At 30.0% G+C, this 13,388-nt stretch overlaps 1 long non-coding RNA gene across 1 annotated transcript; it reads left to right on the top strand.

Annotated features, from left to right (window-relative positions):
- The first annotated feature begins 6,588 nt into the window (after nt 1-6,588).
- LOC139526795 (uncharacterized) lies at nt 6,589-11,537 on the top strand. The gene is made up of 5 exons (XR_011665179.1): nt 6,589-6,736; nt 7,275-7,360; nt 8,496-8,577; nt 9,640-9,853; nt 11,358-11,537. It is a non-coding gene; the product is annotated as an uncharacterized lncRNA (long non-coding RNA).
- The last annotated feature ends 1,851 nt before the right edge of the window (nt 11,538-13,388 follow it).

The following is a 13,388-nucleotide window of genomic DNA, read 5'->3' as shown; positions in this document are numbered from 1 at the left end:
GTAACAATTTATAAAAGTAAACCATTATAGGTCAAGGTACGTATAAAATTATAATCCTGGTACTTTTGATAACTATTTACGGCCTTAAACACGGAGCCTTGGCTCACACCGAACCATATGTGTTTTCTATTATATAACATCAATATTCGTTTATTTATGGGTTAAAACATTTAAGTCAAACTCTAATATAAAGTGTATTAAAGTCATCCTTTAAACATACTCAAATTATATAACCAATAAATATTAGACATTCCAGAACAAGAATGAAATATTCCTGCTTAATTGCAAATAGTTTTTACGAAGATTATATAATTCAGAAATAAAATTGTCACTGCACTTATTTTACATTTAACATATTGTGTGCGTTTTGATGACGTAATACTTTAAAGGTCAAAACCTTTAAAGTATTACATAATAATACATTTGTTTTTTCTTCTTCTATAGACTGCTAGTATATCACCATTTTGTTGTTGCCCTTGAGCAAATGTAGTTTTAATCGCTGAGATACGTCTATCATTTCCTTTGAAAATAGAGTAGCAAATAGTTGAGAATTGTTTGATATGACGCGGAATTAGGGTCATAATTATCGAATTTAGCATATGCTTAAATTATTTTAGCATATGCTATATTATAATTCAGCATATGCTATATTATAATTCAGCATATGCTATATTATAATTCAGCATATGCTAAAATGATTTTAGCATAAACTCAATTCATTTTAGCATAAGCTGAATTCATTTTAGCATAAGCTGAATTCATTTTAGCATAAGCTGAATTCATTTTTGTATAAGCTAAAATCAATTTAGCATATGCTGAATTGTTTAGCTTACACATAAATGTTGGCGAGGAATCAAGGTCATAAATATTAAAATTAAAGTTGAATTTAGCTTATGCTAAATAAATGTTTTTCTCAATGTAAATACATTTTTTTAAAGCGTGGACTATTGCCCTCAGCCACCCGCTAAATTCACTTGAGTGTTTCCGCTGCTACCAATTAAGTCGATTTTGTATAAAATTTAAGGTCTCGCATTCTTGACACGTGTTTGTTGTTTAAATAAAATTCTACGTGTATTTATGTATACATTGTATTCGATCTTTTAACCCATAACGGTGATATAAATATACAATGTGTACATTTGTTGCTGATTGCATGAAAGAAAATTTCAACAACTGTTTAAATGATCTGTAAGGCGATGGCGTATTGTTACAAGGGTATTTCGTGTATTGTATTGTAGATGTCTTTGTTTATAAAGACGCAAACCATGCTGGATTTCTGATACTTTGATCAAGGTAGATAGCTGTGTTAAACATTGTACATAGTAACATACGGAATGAAATGACGGACATATATTCCGGATCAATATAAAAGTTAGGATATTACATCCCTCCTCAACTTAGATAAAGAAATAATTTTCATTGAAAGTAATTGAAATATTAAACATTAAACATTTTTGTTGCCGTTGAAATTATCTATAAAAAGAATGAAATGAAGTCTATGATTGTCATAAAAATGAATTTCAAATTTTCTATCATATAAAGTTCAAATGTTCTGACTAGAGTTTCTTGACTAGAATCCACAGATTGATTGCTAACAAACTAATGTATACCTACATACACATAGAATTTTATTTAAACAACAAACACGTGTCAAGAATTTGAAATAAATTTTCCTACATGCGAGACCTTAATTTTTATACAAAATCGGCTTAATTGTTAGCAGAGGGAACACTCAGGCAAATTTAGCGGGTGGCCGAGGGCCAAAGTCCGCGCTTTTTATAAATGTATTTAAATTAAGAAAAAAAATTATTTATTTGAGAAAAAGTGGTTATTTTTTTATACCAGAGAAAAGTATAAAAGTAGTTAAGAAAACGAGATTTTGATTGGATAAAACAATTAATTAAGCATAAGCTCAATTCATTTTAGCATAAGCTAAATCATTTTAGCATAAGCTAAATTCAATTTAGCAGAATCTAAATTCATTTTACCATAAGCTAAAAGCATTTTACCATAAGCTAAAAACATTTTACAATAAGCTAAAATCATGTTAGCATAAGCTTAATTCATTTTAGCATAAGCTAAATTCATTTTAGCATGAGCTAAATTCATTTTAGCATAAGCTAAATTCATTTTAGCACAAGTTTAATTCATTTTAGCATAAGTTTAATTCATTGATAGCATAAGCTAAATTCAACTTTAATTTTAATATTTATGACCTTGATTCCTCGCCAACATTTATGTGTAAGCTAAACAATTCAGCATATGCTAAATTGATTTTAGCTTATCTTAGCGTATCTTAGCGATTAAAACTACATTTGCTCAAGGGCAACAGCAAAATGGTGATATAATAGCAGTCTATAGAAGAAGAAAAAACAAATGTATTATTTGTTTTTTACCTTTAAAGTATAACGTCATCAAAACACACACAATATGTTAAATGTAAAATAAGTGCAGTGAAAATTTTATTTCTGAATTATATAATCTTCGTAAAAACTATTTGCAATTAAGTAGGAATATTTCATTCTTGTTCTGGAATGTCTAATATTTATTGGTTATATAATTTGAGTATGTTTGAAGGATGACTTTAATACACTTTATATTAGAGTTTGACTTAAATGTTTTAACCCATAAATAAACGAATATTGATGTTATATAATAGAAAACACATATGGTTCGGTGTGAGCCAAGGCTTGGATGGAGAGTTGTCTCATTGGCACTCATACCACATCTTCCTTTGTCTATGTAAGATGCAAATTGATATGTCATATATCCGTATAGAATTGTTTATATTATTATCATAAAAAGTACTTATAAATATTTGTACGGACATTCTGCACTTCAAAGGAGTAATCAAGCTTCTGGTCCGAGAAATACTTAAATACTTATATTAAGTGTTGACATGGATTAAACTTTTTTGTCTAGAATAACGAAATATTAATTAATCTTTTGCTAGTGACCGCTAGCCAAACACAATGATTTTCTTTGTTAGTTCTTTGTTTAAATAAGGTGTATTTTTGTTTAGACAGTTTTGATTCGTCTCATACTGTATTAGCTATGTTTACACAGTTTTGGTCGCTAGGCTTAAATCATTGTCACTTAAATCTTGAATGTCTCTTAGGTTCCTCGTCAAATTTTGTCAATATAACGGAATTATTATCAACTGGTATACACGTGGGAATTTAGGTTGCTGTTTAATCAGATTTAAGCAACCTATTTCGCCTTTTAACAGCAAAGAACGAAATAATAAAATACACTCTGACACCAGCAAAATAAAAAAAGAAAGAAGATAAACACGAATTTCGCTTGAAAATAACTGTCCATCTAAATAAGTCGTTAACCATGTCACACATATTGTTAAACAAAACAAATTGGATCACAATATTTGGGTTGTTGTTGAATTGATATGGACTATCAACTGGCTGAAAAGGGTACTAATTGATAACAATGTTATAATGGTGTTCGGAGCTAAGTAATGTAACAAATAAAGATAATTTCCACTACATAAGATATTCAATCACTGTACATAGCTCGCATATTCTCTGTTACACTTTTATTACGGTTTCTACAAATAGTGATAATTAATTTCTATTTGATGTTGACAGCAATATCTTAATGTAGAAAAAACACCATCTGAAGCAGTATCTTGTGCCCCTTTAAATTTTTAATAGACGACTACTTCGTCACATTGGTGGTTAGTTACAAATGGTGCTGTCTTGGAAGCTAAACGAAAATTTTATATTTGTTGAATTATATTTGACAAAACAGTTGTTTTATTTTACAGAAAATTTATTTATTAAAGTAACCAATGTCTGGGGTTTCTTTAAAAGCGTAAACATCTACTTTTCAATTGAGATCAGCAAACTGTTCTAGCAAAAGAAGATCAGCTGAAAATTTTCTCATATACTAAATAAAAATCGTGCTTTAAAACTGAAACAAATATTACAAAATATGGCCACTTAAACAAAAGATTATTAGAAATATCAAATAGTATATTGTTTATTATATTAGGGCTTTTTGTTAAGAATTGAAATAACGTTTTGTAGCATTTGTGCATTTGTGCATTTGTTTCCAGTGGTTTTGGAAAATATGTTTCAATTGTGATTAAAAAATCGCGATCAACAAAGCTGAAACCTCACATGAACATGTACTGACCTTTTTCATATTTTGTAGATCTCAATAATTGCACGGTATGATAAACCCAGTACCTCATGTTGATCATCCTTAATTTGGAGGTCATGTTAAAAAATATTCTAGGCTCTATATGTAATAATGTTTTTAGCATCATAACTAGCACTGTGCAAAGTCTATGTTTTTAAATTAATGTGATCATTTATGTTTGCATCCGCTTGACGTATGTTCATTGTTGATCTATGTTTGCCTTGCAGAGAATTGGTTTAACAGATATTACCCATTAGAATTTTTACAAACCTTGCAACATATAAAGACAGCAAGTATTGATAAATATTTTTCGAAATGTCTCTTATATTAAGATTTCTTGGTTGGGTACAAAAAATCACCAACTTTCTGATAAACGTCATTCACCTATGCGTACTTTTAATTATTTTTCAGGAAGTGTGTGCAAATTATTAAAGAAAACCTAAATTTTCGTATACAATTATTTTCTTAAAAACAAAAACAACAAATTTAGGATGCTTTTAAGTTATAAATAAATGATTTTTGCTTGATACATATTAATTGAACTGTTACGTTGGAACTTGACAGTTTTGATGTTTCATCTTAACATAGAAATGCATGAGGATCATTATTTGGAGATGATGGTTTTCTGGTCATTTTTTTCATTTTTTTTTTTACACACGGCTGTTTCCATGACACTGAACATGGGTTGTTGTTTTAGATGATACAACTCTCAATGAAGATCAAAGGAAAAGTGTATATTGTAATGATTAAATAATAATCGACAAAAGATCAATTTTACTTTTAAAAATATAATTTTAGTTTTTATACATGTTCTTAAATCTTGCATTGAATCATGCATTTACATTTGATAAGGTGTGTTTCAACATTGTAGCTACAACCTCCAAATGCTACACTCTGGTTTATGGTTTCACGAAAATATAAGAATTATCCTAACGATTCTGGAAGGTATAATACAGTTTTAAGTGCTTTAAATGGGGTCTGAGGCAAAATCTGTTATAAAAACAATATGAATATGTTTATCTATAACTTTATGAAGTTGACATTTTTCTCTACAAACACCTATAAAATTTATTTTAGAATATGATATAATGGCTATATTCAAATGCATTTTTTTTCTGGAATGGGGTTCCGAATTGGAATTTTGATGAAATTTGATGTTGAATTTAAATTTGAAGTGTCTAAATAAAAAACTTTTTTCTGTTTGCATTTTTTTTCATTGCTATGAATTACTATGGTTGCTATTGAAGACACATGAAGAAAAAGCTTGCATATAAACTCATCGTAGATACCAGAATTGAAATTTTGTATTTGTACCAGAGGCACCTTTCATCTACAAAAGACGTCTGTAACTAGAGGCTCTATGTGAATATAACAAAGGACGCAGATGGATTCATGACAAAATTGTGTTTTAGTGATGGTGATGTGTTTGTACATTTTACTTTACTGAACATTCATGCTGTTTACAATTATCTCTATCTATAATGAACTTGGCTTAGTAGTTACAGTGGAAAATGTTAGTAAAAATTTACAAATTTTATGAAAATTGTTTAAAATTGACTATAAAGGACAATAACTCCTTAGGGGGTCAATTGACAATTTCGGTCCTGTTGACTTATCTGTAAATCTTACTTTGCTAAACATTATTGCTGTTTACAGTTTAGCTTTATCTATAATAATATTCAAGATAATAACCCAAAACAGCAAAATGTCCTTAAAATTACCAATTCAGGGGCAGCAACCCAACAACGGGTTGTCCGATTCATCTGAAAATTTCAGGGCAGAGACCTGATAAACAATTTTACTCATGTCAGATTTGCTCTAAATGCTTTATTTATCTGAATTATAAGCCAAAAACTGCATTTTACCCCTATGTTCTATTTTTAGCCGCGTCGGCCATCTTGGTTGGTTGCCCGGGTCACGGCACACATTCTTTAAACTAGATACCCCAATGATGATTGTGGCCAAGTTTGGTTTAATTTGGCCCAGTAGTTTCAGAGGAGAAGATTGTTTTAAAAGTTAACTACGACGGACGACGGACGCCAAGTGATGAGAAAAGCTCACTTGGCCCTGTAGGCCGGTGAGCTAAAAATGAAATAAAATCAACCACCTCGAAGGTTTTAATTTAGTAACGATTCCATACTAGAAATATTAAATTATACACGAGAAACTGTCAGAAAAGGTAAGAGCATGTTTGTTAATGTTCTAGATTTACAGGTATGCATTTACAATATTAGACGGATAGAATATAGCAAAAATCCATTTTTTCAATAAGCAACCCCCCCCCCCCCCCCCCCTTTCCAAAAAAAACCAGCATACATAAAGTAGAAAAGTATACCATGTATATTAGAAGGAAATTGGAAACGGAGCTCCTGTTATGTTATCACGAACGAGTAATATGATATAACATGAAATAAAGGTCAGACTGTCGATTTTACACTTTAATAGTATGAAGCATTATTAAGTGAACGAACATCATATTTGTTTACACACCCGTTTGCAAGTTTTTGGCAGTCCTTTTGAAAATTTGTTTTTCCGACAATGCATTTCATTGTTCTCGCAGCTATGTGTATTGCTATAGGTAAGTTTAATTATTACATATGTTACAATGAAACCAGTCAGTTCCTAAACAAATGATAATTTGTCAAGAATTTGTCGATGACGTTGCATCAAGACCTTTGAGAATGAATAAACATAGTTATAGTTCTTTTTGTGTTTAAATTTCCTTCAATTAACAAGTTTTTGGTATATGTAATTAAAATAATAACACATCTTATCCATCTACAATATTCGACTCATTGACGAAGAATAATGAAAATAAACTGTTGTACTATGCGTAATCATAAACTAGAGTGTTATTCTGTTAGACATAGATTATTTTTCTATATTTAATAATAAGCTCCTAAACTAAAGAATTCCAACTGCATGTTTTAATATAAAACTGCATAATTCTGGGTAAGCACCGTTACTTTTTGTTGTTCGATCATCAATTCTACCGAAAACTTACATAAACGTCACTTGGTGTATGCTGGACAGTTATCTTATTGGAAACCATATAACATTTTATTTTGCTTAATTACAAAAAAACATCATGTACTAATCGAACAATTCAACTTCAGCACACTGTATGGAGATAAATTGGCAGCCGTATAAAGGAATGGAATATGCTTTGATAACAACTCAAATGACATGGATCGAAGCCCAGGTAAGTAAAGATACAATTTGCCTTTTAAAAATATAGTGCTTCTGGGTAGTATTTTCCAAAGCATATTTCAATTGGCCTTTACAGAATCTAAAGCATCATGGATAATTTCATTGTTCGGTAGTACCCCAAAATGAAAATAACGTCACGTCATTTGTTAAATTTCCATTGTTTATGACATTTCTAACCAATCAGGACGTTTTGGTGTACACTTTTGAAAATATTACCCAGGATGCATTAGTTTCTGAAACAGCGAATTCGATGTGATTGATTAAAAGTGTCATAAACAAGTAATTCCATCAATGTCGTGAAGCTCGGTTATTTTATGAACAAAAACTGAAATTGTGTATGAGATTCTGAAATAGCAAATTACAATACATGATTTGTAAGGACTTTAACGTGCGTTTCGTCTACAATAAACTCATCATAGATACCAGGATTAAATTTCGTTTTTACGCCAGACGCGGGTTTCGTCTACAAAAGACTCATTAGTGACACTGGAATAAAAAAAAAGTTAAAAAGGCCAAATCAAATATGAAGTTGAACAGCATTGATGACCAAAAGTTTTGCCGAATACAGCTAAGGTAATCTGTTCCTGAGGTAGAAAGTCTTAGATTTTTTTTAAATTCAAATTTTTGTAAACATTTAATTTGACCCATCAGTAAAGCTCAAACAAAAATGTAACGAAGCCCCAAAGAAGGACTATGTCGAAGAACATTGACGACCAAAAATTTTCAAAAGTCAATTAAAAATTGCTCTTCTTGTTATCATAATAAGATTTTTCTGACTAATCTTATAAAATGATAAGTTAAGCAAAAACTACATTATTGTTTTGTTGTTATTTTACTATTAGAAGAATGTATCACCATTTTATTTATACTTAGATAACTATAAATTCATTAACAAACTTTTCATCAGATATATTGGTAGATGATATCAATAAAAAGATGCCTCCATTTTAAAATGCAGTTTCTGAGTTAATTTATAACATTCTATCAAACTAAAAACAATAAACAAAAAAGATCAAACGGAAATTAACAAAAAAGTATGCTTTTAACAAACAAAAACAATACAAAAAACAAAAAAAGAAGAAAAAACAAAACAAAATCATAGTTTAACGCGTTTTGATATGTTTTAGCGATAATGTTCCCAGTATGGAGGTGTATTAGCTCAGCCAGAAAATGCAGATATCAACAAATATCTTAAGTCCCTAACTGACAGTAAGTTTTTATATCTCAATATTTTCAAATTGTGTTCCCTAATTGTCTGTACTAGGATACTTATCTAAAATAAACATGCTATATATTAGAAAACATTATTTATTTGCTTGTTTCGATCGACTTTGTCATCATTTTCAGTAACTGCATGTTTTCTAATCGATATTTGGTGTTTTTGCCTTTGTGTTATTTGTTGCCGGTGCTACATGTCTATCAAATGAAAACATTAAATTTCCAACTGATTACTAAAGTTTTTGTCTTATGTTGTACTGTTACATTCCTGCTACATGTTCAAAACATGTTTAACCCATACATACTCCTAGTACCAAGTCTATCAGTAAAAGTTTTACTGATTTTCGTTGGTCGTATTTGTTTTCCAATTGTATAGCTTTGAATAATATTTTCAAAAACGTACACCAAAACATTGTGATTGCATTACAATGTCTAAACAATGGAAATTCAACCAATGTCGTGACGGTATTTTCATTTTGGTTTACGAACAATGCGATTACCCATAGTCCTTAAGATTCCGAAAAGGCGAATACCCCAGCCTGCTTTCCCTTTTGGTGATCTTGAATTTAATCACAATTTGTAATGTCTAGGCCATTAATATCAAACTATATGGCATAGGTTTTTCTCATTGTTGGAGACCATACAATTACAAAGAGTTGTTTAAAAGAACAACCGAATTAAGACTCATTGGCAACCATATTAATTAGTTATCAAAGGTACTAGGATTATAATTTAATACGCCAGACGCACGTTTTGTCTACATAAGACTCATCAATGACGCTCAGATCAAAATATGTACAAAGTTGAAGAGCATTGAGGACCCAAAATTCCCAAAATTTGTGCAAAATACGGCAAAGGTAATATATTAAATCATATCAAATGTTTATATCAATTGATATTTTAAACTGGAACCATTCACAAAACATAATCATGCAGAAATTTTGAAATAGAGCAGAACGATTGTCTTGAAAATGTAATAAAACTAAAATAAATAAATGAAATGTAATAAATATATTTAATTTTTATTGCACTTATCATCATTTTGGATTTTAGAGAAAACTTGGCTGTGGATTGGTGCTAGCAATCTACCCGACAAGAAGACATGAGAGTGGCATAACCCACTTAAAAAGATTACGTTTTTAGACTGGCAAAGTAGTCAACCTAATGCTTATTCTACTGAAAATTGTATGCTATACTGGAAATCGAGTGAAGGTTACAAATGGGGCGACTACTATTGTAATAGGAAATATGGATTTATATGTCAAAGGTACATGTAGAACTATTAACAAAGTTGAAAGACAATTATGTTTAAGTGTATCACTTTAATAGATAAAAATGCTTTACGACTTTAATTTTACTTTCTATTTGATAAAATACGATATTAAATACCCTGAAATCGATATATAGGATGAACCTTATACTATAATTACATAAATCAATAGACATTAAAGGGGCACTAGCTACGAGATATATAAAACATCTAAAGTATGATTTTTTTTTGGTTCAATCATTAATGAAAGTGAAATAATAAGTCACATTTAGCAGCTAAAATGGTTCAATTTTGTCAAATTCAGCTAATAAAAATTATAACTTGCAATTCCTGTATTCATGTGAACTCATATTTAACCCCGTAGAAAGAGATAGAATAACGTATGCATTGTCTGTGTACGGTTATTTAAAGGAAAAGAATGTCAACATTGAAAGTAAAAAAAAGGTAAATAATTCGATAAACTAATTCGATCCACAAAAAATCATTCTTATTTGGGAAAACGACAATAAACATAATTGTTTAATATATAATACAGAATTTAGTAGACCTATAAAAATCTAACTGCACGAGTTGCTTAATCTATTTATATTTTTGTTTATGTTTACATCGCTTATATGGTCATAGAAGGTCAACTCGAAATTTAGTTAAATGACGTCATTGCTAAAATTCACACGAAACGAAGCTAAATCTTATTGCGACCGTGGCATATAAATTGTTTATTTTATACTTTTGATAGTTTGGAAAAATGTTTTACAATCTTTAAAAATAAAACATGAGAATTTGATTCAAATTGGTGAACATAAATTTGACAGCTAATGCCCCTTTAAGGATATAATTAGGTAAAACAGAAATCATGAGAAACTTAAATAGGAGGAACATCAGTTTAGAACAAAAAAAGCTTGAAACAATGATAGGTTATGACATTCCTTTTCGAGATATTTATTTGTTGTCTTAATGGCGGGAATGGACTGACTTGGAATTTTGGCCTTATATTTGCATTTTTATCATTTGGGTCTCAAAACGAAGAAAATAAAAATGAAATCAAGAATTTGGGTTAATTCAAATATAGAAAAGAACCCTTGTAAAAGTTATTGAAGTCTTATATGAACAGAAAAATGAGTGTTATGGTGCAAATATGTACCATGTTTTAAAGACAAACAACCATAGGAGTCCGAACATCTGAAACAAATTCGTAACCTGACCTAAGTACATTCTCAATATAAGTAAGAAGATGTGGTTATTTTGAATAACTTTTAAAGGTTACTCAGATTTGGTTATTTTCTATTTTTATAGAGCTTTTATCATAATTTGATTTTCCAATGATACAGATGTTTGGGATCTTGTTAGATTACAGAGACATGGTTTAACTCGAAAAATTTATTTAGTAGGAACTTATATGAATCGAGGATTTACTATGTTTGCACATAGTTATTTACCAGTTTAGAAAATATGCACATGAATAACTTAATAAATAAAAAACCTTTTTAAAATGTCTTTGTAGAAAGGACAGCAACTGCAATGACAAGAAGCCAAGACATGGCGACGAATGTGAGGACAAGAAAAAATGCATGACAATCTGTCTTTAAATTAAAAGTCATCATTCAAAGATAATGTCTTCAGTCTCTTTACATTTTGTTTTGTTTTGCACATGCATTGTATAACTTTCATTCTTTGAACTCGACAGTTGTTTTGCAACTTTAAACATCAATTATCGATTTTTCGTCATCTTGGGAATTATGATCTTTGACATGTTTGATGTTATTTTGAATAAAAGAGATTCATTCATCCCTTAAAAACATGTTGACATATTTGGACTTTAGAAAATTGTGATTTGTACACAGTCTATGCGTTTATAAGATCCTTTTTTAAACGGTACACGTCGACAGAAGGAATAAAGTTCTACTTTATTAATGGCTGAACATAATTCTTTTTTATGGTGTAATAGCTCGATGAAAGTTGATGTGTAGCGTTTTGTAGATTGTAATATTAATCTTTTCGTCGTATTTTGTCTTTTGGAATTTCTTTCTCGACCTCTCTTCGATCTTCGAGTTATCATTCTCCTTTTTTGCATCTTTTGTCTCTTTTTGTGACCAGAAATAATGTGTTTCGTATTCATTGCTCCCATTTAAAGTGTTTAACAGCAAGCATTTTCTACAAGTTATCTCAACATAGACCCTAAAAACATGCGGCATAAAAATTTAAAGTGCACATGCTGAAATGTCTAGCCTGATTTATTGATCACTGATTATATGTTGATAGTCATAAATATAAAACTTTTCCTACAAATATCAAATGCATTTCACATGATACAAGAAAATTACGCAAAGGTGAAATAAACCAAGTCGGGAATACATGTGCACCATACAATCATTCCATACACAAAATATAGTGACCTATTGCTTATAGTTTCTACGAAACAAACATAATTCAGTGGTTGTCGTTTGTTGATGCGCTGAATATTTTTCTTTGTTATACATTTGTCATTTCGGGGCCTTTTATAGCTGAGTATGCAGTATGGGCTTTGTTCGTTGTTGAAGGCCGTACCGTGATCTTTAGTTGTTAATTTTTGTGTCATTTTGACTTTTGTGGAGAGTTGTCTCATTGGTAATCATACAACAGCTTCTTTATTATATTTACAAGGGAAATGTTGGTATAATACCACCAAATCGTAGTATGTCACGTGCAATTGCATACAAAAAGTGGTATGAAAACAATATTCTCTTAAATCTGAAAGTATAGGAAATTAATCATACGTTTTTATTGCAGTAAAGTCATTAACAAATGTCAAAGCTGTTTTTTGTGTTGGTGTTTCTATAGAATATTTTGAAAAATTGAGGTTGGATTGTTGCTCATTTAAAAGCTTGTACACAGAAAAAAGAGAGCAAACATTTGATTGGTTTACTTCCATAGGGAGTTGTTTTCTTCAATGCAGTCAAATGCGAATTGTATTTTTGTCTGTATTACTTGGCAGGAAAAAACTTTAGTCATGCAAAGTATTTCATTTTTTGAGACAACAATTACTTCTCTTGAAAAGCAACATTTAAGGTCATACGATACAGTTTTGATCCCGTATTTACAAGTTGATGAAAATTTGCATATAGGCCATGTTTACCTGATTAAATCAAATATGAAATAAGAAATATACCTTTGTGTGCTACTTTTTGAGTTAACTGAGGTGGAAATTTTGTATATTTGCTAAAAATCCGGATTTGTGGTCGTATTTTCCCCTTTTTGTTTTTAATTTTGATAAATATACAGCAAAAATGTTTTGTTCAGAAATCTTTTGCTGTATATTTATCAAAATTAAAAAAAATGCACTATTTACAGTTTTATAAAATTTAATTTGGTCCATACAATATCCCTGCAAAATGAAACAAAATGTCTTTTTAAAAAATGGGGGTCCATGCACTCGTTTTCAAGTTTCATCAGTTTGAATGATAAAAATCAGTCGGAAAAAGCATCTTTTCCCGAAATGTCACAGTTAGATGTCGCGAAAATAGCATTTTACGTTAGTAACGTCATAACCTCATTA

Source organism: Mytilus edulis, chromosome 6 (assembly GCF_963676685.1).
Source record: "Mytilus edulis chromosome 6, xbMytEdul2.2, whole genome shotgun sequence".
Lineage (NCBI taxonomy): Eukaryota > Metazoa > Mollusca > Bivalvia > Mytilida > Mytilidae > Mytilus > Mytilus edulis.
This window is presented reverse-complemented; position numbering and strand designations above follow the sequence as displayed.